Source organism: Falco naumanni, chromosome 2, assembly GCF_017639655.2.
Source record: "Falco naumanni isolate bFalNau1 chromosome 2, bFalNau1.pat, whole genome shotgun sequence".
Classification (NCBI taxonomy): Eukaryota; Metazoa; Chordata; class Aves; order Falconiformes; family Falconidae; genus Falco; species Falco naumanni.
The window spans coordinates 37,148,719-37,156,771 of NC_054055.1; positions in this window are offsets into that span (position 1 = coordinate 37,148,719).

The window sequence follows — 8,053 nt, forward strand, 5'->3', positions numbered from 1 at the left end:
GAAGTAAAACCTCCCTGGTGTACAAGTATATTATTCTACCTATGCCCTGCGTATACTGTCCTCCAGGGCCCACATTTTCAAACTTTGATGGCTGAAGTCTGAGTTCATCTTAAAACTTCAGTAAACTCATTTATAGATGGCCACCTCATGCTCACTGTGTGAAGAGGCTCACAAATTATTTGCTTTAGTACTTACTCATTACCTAATTAATGCAGATAGAAATTTTCACATTTTAATTTCTGTAAAATGTAACTAGAACAAGTAGCATTACTTTCCTTTTGCAGTGTCCAGAACACTCCTTTAGGTCAAGAAAGTAGAAAACCTTCCTCTATTAATGTAGTTTTTAAAAAATTACATTTCTATAAAGTCCATAAAGAAAATGCTCTTAGTACTGGACTGTAGAATAGTTCTTATTTTTTCCTCCATACCATTTCTCCATTCAAAGCAGAACAGTTTTAACTAAAGAAGGAGTAAGTTCACATTCCTCTCTAAACATTGTATCTATTAGGATTTTCTTTTGCACATATGGCTTAAGTATCTTCAAACAAAGGAAGAACTGCAGTATGTATATCCACTACAATTGCTGAGACATCGATCTACTAGGCTGTGAGAGCAGAGGAACATACTACTTCCTCTTTCTGTCACTGCCTAGAAAATAAACTCTTTTAACTATCTAATACCAGGGTGATATTCAAGGCTATCAGTCCTGTAGAACCCCTAATATCTTTATAGAGTCTTAGGCTAAACTGCATTTTTATCAGTGTTCTCTATTTATTACATTAGGTTAGTTGTACTTTTTTTATGTTATATTTTGTATATCTCATTCTAAGGTACTTAATTTTGTATAGAGCCTGAGTTCACTGCAGAGAAATCATCAGACACAAAGAACTGAAAGTTTGGCTCATTGTTCAAATACTAAATCCATTTAAACTCTAATTCTCAGAAACTGGGTGTGCAGAAGGCACAGTTAAAAGCACTTATCAATAATATACCTAATATAATCATTCAGAAAGGTTTCTCCTTACATGCAATGAAATATCATGTTTCAGCCTCACTTAATATGTACCACAAATTGATTTTCATGATCTTTCTTTTCCATTCATCACTGATTTTACAATGTGCAAGTGTGTAGTGCTTCTGCACCACAGGTGTTTGCACAAACAGGTGTTTGTTCCATTTTTACTAGGCAAGGTATAATTAATATGTAAAATCTTTGCTTTCTTTGTGGGAGAGAGGCATGTTGGTATTTTAAAGAGCAATGTGTGAGCTATGGGACAGTGACAGGATAAATACAAGGAAAGTTCATTTGTGTATGTGCTGAGGGAAGTAAATTACAAGCTTCTCTGTTCCTTACTACTAACAAAACTGCAAAGTTATGCATCAGGAGGCAGCTTCAGAAATAGTAGAAACTGAGGTGTAAACACAAAGAGGAGATGGGAAGAAAAATACAAATGGTTGCCCTGTAGGCAGGCACAGTAACAAAATCATATGGGGTGGGGGAATCTGAGGAAGAATATCAGATAGGAAACAAAGGCAACAGCAGTGCAGTTGGTTCTGAACTTCACTTACGTAGATGAACATCAGGAGTAAAATCAGTGTAATTATTTGGGGCATAAAAGAGAGCAAATGGGAGGCAAGTTTGAACAATTATGTGAAAAATTTCTCATGTCCATGACTGTGAGATACTGTCAGCACCAATTTTGCCTTTTCCAAAAAGATTTCTACTCATTCACAAATTCAGTGAAGCTCCTTTTGAGAATCTAGAAATCAGTACAGATTAGGTCTGGTGCTATTTCACATCTTTGTCAGAAACAGGGACACTGGGATTGAGTGTACCCTAAGCCAGTTTGCTGATGACACCAAGCTGAGTGGTGTGGTCAACACAATGGAGGGAAGGGATTCCACCCAGAGGGACCTTGGCAGGCTTAAGAGGCAGGGCCATGCAAACCTCATGAAGTTCAGCAAGGCCAAGTGAAAGGTCCTGCATCTTGGTCAGGGCAACCCCAAACTCAAGTACAGACTGAGTGGAGAATGGTTTGAGAACAGCCCTGAGGAGAAGGACTTGGGGGTGCTGGTTGATGAGAAGCTCAACATGGCCCAGCTATGTGTACCTGCAGTCCAGAAAGCCAACCATGTTCTGGGCTGCATCAAAAGAAGCATGGCCAGCAGGTCAAGGGAGGTGATTGTCCCCGTCTTCTCTGCTCGCGTGAGACCTCACCTGCAGTATTGCATTCAGCTCTGGTACCCCCAACATAAGAAGGACATGGATCTGTTGGAAGAAGTCCAGAGGAGGGCCACAAAGATGATCAGAGGGCTGGAGCACCTTTCCTATGAAGACAGACTAAGAAAACTGGGGTGTGTGGCCTGGAGATGAGAACACTCCAGGGAGGGACCTTAAGGAAGCCTTCCAGTACCTCAAGGGGGCTTTTAAGAAAGGTGAAGAGAGACTTCTTACAAGGGGTAACAGCAGTAGGACAAGAGGTAATGGCTTTAAACTTAAAAGAGATTAGACTGAGATTAGATATAAGGAAGAAATTCTTTACTGTGAGGGTGGTGAGACACTGAAACAGGTTGCCCAGAGAAGTTGTGGGTGCCCCATCCCTGGCAGTGTTCAAGGCCAGGCTGGATGTGTCTGAGCAACCTGGTCTAGTGGAAGGTGTCCCTGCCTCTGGCAGGGAGGGTTGTAACTAGATGATCTTTAAGGTCCCTTCCAACCCAAACCATTCTGTGATTCTGTGGTTCTATGATAACAAATATCACCATTAACTTCTTCTCTACTAGGAGAGCTCAGTTTAGCTTTTATCCAAGACCTAGCCAGACATTGTCAATATTACATGTAAATTTCATTCTATGTGATTTAACCACCTTTTCCCAAGTGCTAAAACTAAAACTTCTTCCTTGCAGCTGAAGGAATCTGAGAGTTGAGAGCTACTGCCTTTCATCTTGCCATTTTCCTCCATTCACATTTCAATAAGCATGAGATGTGATGATTAATGATCTGGCCTTACATCATCTTGCCGGACAGTGTGAAAGTCCAGTGGCTTCAGGGCTATGTGTCCGCCAAGCTCAGCAACTTGAAAATTGTCAGTAGGTTTAATGTTCCGCTAATGCAAACAGCCATGTGAAATTATATCCTTCAGACTCCATTTTAGAGTCAGTTGGATGTTTTGCCTGTTACTCCTACAGGCTATTCCTAAAAACATTTCCTAAAAAACATTTTTTTCTAATTTTCAGACAGTTTATAGACATTTGTTTTTGTGCTAACTTTGTCCTTTAGCTCAAATAAATCTCTTTCTTCCAGCTGTTTACTACTGGTGGGTTTAATATCATACATCCTCTCAAGACTTAGGTTCCAAGATCTTTCCATCTCTTCTTTTCATGAAAAGGTGTTTATTCCCTAATCATCTTAGCCTGTACCTATTTCAATACGATTTCTTCATTTTTCAAGATGGTGACCAAAACTGCAAGGAGACAACCATGAGAAGTCTTACCATAGTCGAGGGTACTTGGGTGACAGCCATCAACCCCTGAGACATGCAAGAATACCTTGCCTGTCATATCAAAATTTTTTATTTACCTTCCTGGTTTATATGGTCATATTCACTCCTACAAATATGAACACAATTTGAAACTATTTCATTAATACATGGATATTTCAACTGTTTATTACTGATTGTACCATACTGTCTAGATAACCTGTGTATTATCTTCCATCTTTTTAATAAGTATGTGAGCTTTTTTTCATAGAACTCCCAAATAAATTAACTTTGGTGTTCCTCAGTGTCCGTTCTCTAGTACGTGAAGTTTTCCTTTTCTTGTATTTTAAAGCCTGGAACAGGAACAAGAGGAATTACAGGTCTAATCTAAGATTCCCATTTGTAATACTAGCATTGACGTCAGAAGACTTAAGAAAAATTTTAATGTGGTATGTTTCATGTAATTTATATTAACTTGACAAAGGCAAGTACTCTGGCATTGATATAAAACAAATAATGCTTGATCACAGTGGTAATGTTTATAATATTCTGATAGATTCAGACAGTAGTAGAAGACACTATTACAAAAGTATTAAAATTTGAGCTGCATTCCTGACTCAGAGATTTGGTGCATGTGGGTATGGGTGACATTGCAAGTGAGCATTTGAACACTATTTTCTCTGGCACTTTATTTTGTTCTTACTCTTGCTGTGTTAATGATTTCAACAGAAATCTACAGAACCTTGTCTTAAGTATCCCAGTTGAACAAGGTTTAAGTATATACTTCGGAGGGTCATACAGCTTTTTGTTATGTTAGCTTTTGAATCAAATCTGCTACATGATTGCTGCACCCTTCACTCTTCTATAAGTGCCATTCTCCTGAGATAAGTGAAGTTTCATGTCTCCATTCTGCAAGAAACTCCCCTTAGTTGGACTCCTGTGCCCACATGAAGCAAGGTCTGATGAAAGTCTTGGTTAAGAAGATTGCCCTGGAGCTAGGAGGGCAAAACTGAATTGCTCATATGAAATAATTTGGTTAGGTGAGCTTTTCCTCAAGCCGCTTGGGCCTGTCAGGGTTAGCTATCAGAGCTATCAAGGTTTTAGGGGGTTTAATGTCATATAAACCCTGTATACGACTGAAGCTTTCAAATCTTTTGCTCTGCCACAATCCTATTGCTACCGATATGAGCGGTTTTCATAAGCAGAGAATATCTTCTAGTAGTGAGGCTTTACTACTGAGCATATAGCTTAGAGCACATCTGGTGAAAAAACAGATACTTGACAGGATTACTGTAGAAATTATCCAGAAAAAAAAGAAATTATTTTATTACAAAGACTGTGAAAACCTTATGAGTGTTTCAGTTTCACTACATAACCAGAATCATTCTCAAATATCCTTTTAAAAGAAGACTCTTAGGACACAGCTGGACTAAAGACTCCAAGAATCCACTGGGAACACTATCTGATGCATTGGGGACGAAAGGGCATTTCAAAACCAGTGGAAAAGCACAAATCTGCCACTAGATCTTCATTACAGCACATTGCTCCTGAGGGAATCAGGAGATCACTACTCAGGCTGACCACTTAGATAATTAACAAATTCTTGGGGATTCCAAAATTTCAGAAGTGCTCCTGAATACCTTGCTGCACAACTATATGTCTTTCTGATTACACTGATTACTAGAAAACACTTCTTTGATGCCTTGGGTATCAACTCTCTGCCTAGACTATGCAGCTTCTATGGGTTTATATACTGTTACTCTTTTAAGTACCTGACATATGCCCTAGGGAGCTGGAAAATTGTAAAGGCTCCTCCTGCCCTGTTTGCTTATTTGTCACTTGGGTAAGGAGCACTTAGTTATTATTGATTGCTCCCCCCCTCCAAAAAAAAAAAATAAATAAAAAAAGACTAAAATAATTGCTTAGTTGGGAATGTATACCCTACTGTCACGTCTATGACTGTAATCAAAAGCAGATAAATGAGTATGTATGAGTACAGAGAATCAGACAACCATATATGATACTTCTACCACACGTTTTCATAGCCTTCAAGTATTTCCAACACAAGAATTCCTTGACTCAAAATTTTTTTTCATGTTTTTAGTAATCCTCAGTGGATTTTTCTGTATGAACTTGTTCAGTCTCTCAAAATACAAGAAAAGTTTTAGCATATTGTAACAGGGTGTTTTATCCTTTGACAGCGCATTTTGTAAAGAACCTAGTGTCTATTAATGCAGATCAGGAAGAAGTAAATAGGGAAATAAGATAAATACAGCTATTTATACACAAAAAAATAACTGTGTTGTTTTGCTACACATCACACTAGCAAAATAGAGGCATAGGTGAGGAAGTGAAGGAAAACCACAGTTAATCTACTGGGATAAGATTAAATATGAAATTCTTTCTCCATCCAACTGATTATAACCTTTTCTAAAAATAAACTTTCCTACATATCTTTTTTATATACCTTAAGTCTCAGAGAAAATATCATACTGAGGAAGATCGTCTCCTCTTCAGAGTCCTTCCAGGTGTCTGCATGCATTTAACACTTTTGTCCAAAGCAAATTTAACTCTTACTTTTCTTACAGACAACCCACCCATTGTCCTTAATTAAAATATGTACTGGCTCACTTCCTCTCTCTTAAAAGGTGAATGTCTCTTTGTTAGAACAGATGTCATCTTGTTACTTGACTGACTAGTTAACATCAAGTTATAAATGTCTTCCCCTTTGTGTCATGATGTACTGTACATGTTTCATTATGACTCTAATTCTGGTTCTTATTTCTCATTTTCAAAGATAAAACCACATATTTAATTTCTGGCCTTCAACTGACATAAGACACAACAAGTATTTATAATGACTGTATCTATCTTCAAGCTTGCTGTAGAAAAATTAAAAATGCATTTGGGGGTTGATTTTAACACCTAGATGTACAGAGTGTTTACACTCTGTTACTACATGACATGAAAGACTAAATTCTGACACTTGGATCAAGTACTTTCCCAAGTACCATTACAAAGGGGTGACGGTACATGTTAAGATCACCCTAGTTTCTAGTTTCATGGCTAAGTTTCCAGCTGCTATACAGCCTTTTCAATGGATGTATTATTAAGTCAATTATACTGGTAGTGAGAATATCAGTGGTTACTTCTGTAGCTTGTGCATCCAGAAAGACAATTATCTGAAATGTAAACCAACATATTCTAAAGTGTACTTCCTGATGTAGTTAGAAAAACATTCATCTGTTAGGCTGTAATGCCATTCCATAAGAAGGGACTACATTTTGAAAAATATTTTGCAATTACAATTGCAGGTAGATTTTCCAATGTGTCTTGTCATGTGTTGTCATCCATCTCTATCCCGTCTCCTGCCCCTCTTCCTTTCTTATATATGTATTTTTGTATCAGCATGGAGTAACAGAATTTGTGGATTTCTTACCAAGTGGATCTTTTAATAGGTAGAGAGCTGACTTCCTTTCCAAACTTGTCTCCATATTTAGACTTTTCAGTGTTGGACGCTATAATCTTTTTGAGAATCAGGATCTGAATTCTTCATGCAATATCACGCAATATTATCGCTGACAAACAATTTGCAAAAAATATCTAGCTAGTGGAGCTGATGAACACAGTCTTTGAATTCTAATATGAACCAGTAAAATTTTGCTGCTTACTTCAGGTAAAATATGTTTTGTGGACAATAAACTTCCAAACATGGAATTCTTTAATTTCTAGTGTTCAAAATGATGCTTGTCTTCACATCTGAAAATTCGTATTTTTGACAAAATGGGGAAAATAAATTGTTCTTTTTTTCCTTGGGGTTTTTGATTGGTTTTTGGTTTGGTTTGCTGGTGTCTTTCTTTCATTTCCCTGCCTTCCTTCTCTTTTCACTATTATTAACTAAAATTAGAGGAAGAAAAAAGAGAGAAGTAAAACCACAAAATATGGAAATTGCATAAAGAATTTTTTTATGAGAAACATTCAAAAGTCATATTAGTAGAAATTAATTAAATCTACCGAAACATTCTTTAAAAATTTCAAAATTTTCCACGGATTTTTCTTGTTATTAAACAGCTCTATTAAGTGCCTTGCTGGATAGAATGCAAACTAAGTATACACAGTTTAAAACAGGTTCTGAATGTGCATTGAACTGTATGGGAATAATAGAACCATTAAAATATAGTGACATGATTTGCTTTCAGATACTGACAATACTGACGCACAAAGTGTACAGGTATGTATGTAATCTCATATAAAAAAACATGCCTTCCTCCTATAAAGAATGATTCTGAGGAAACAGCTCATCCACAATCGTTCTCCATTAGTTTTCTGTCATCATAAGATTGTGGTTTCCTTTAATGCCTGATATGTCATAGGAGCCAATGAAGTTTAATTAGAACAAAATTAGAATAAAATATGAATAAACGGCTTCCAGAACATGCATATTTGTTTGTAAAGCATATCACCTCATCTCTACTCAGAAAAAAACACAGCAAAAACTAGCAAGAGCTCAAAAAGAAGATTCCTACTTCTCATACTAGACATTGGCCAAGTCCTTAAGAAATTTCTACTGAAATAAA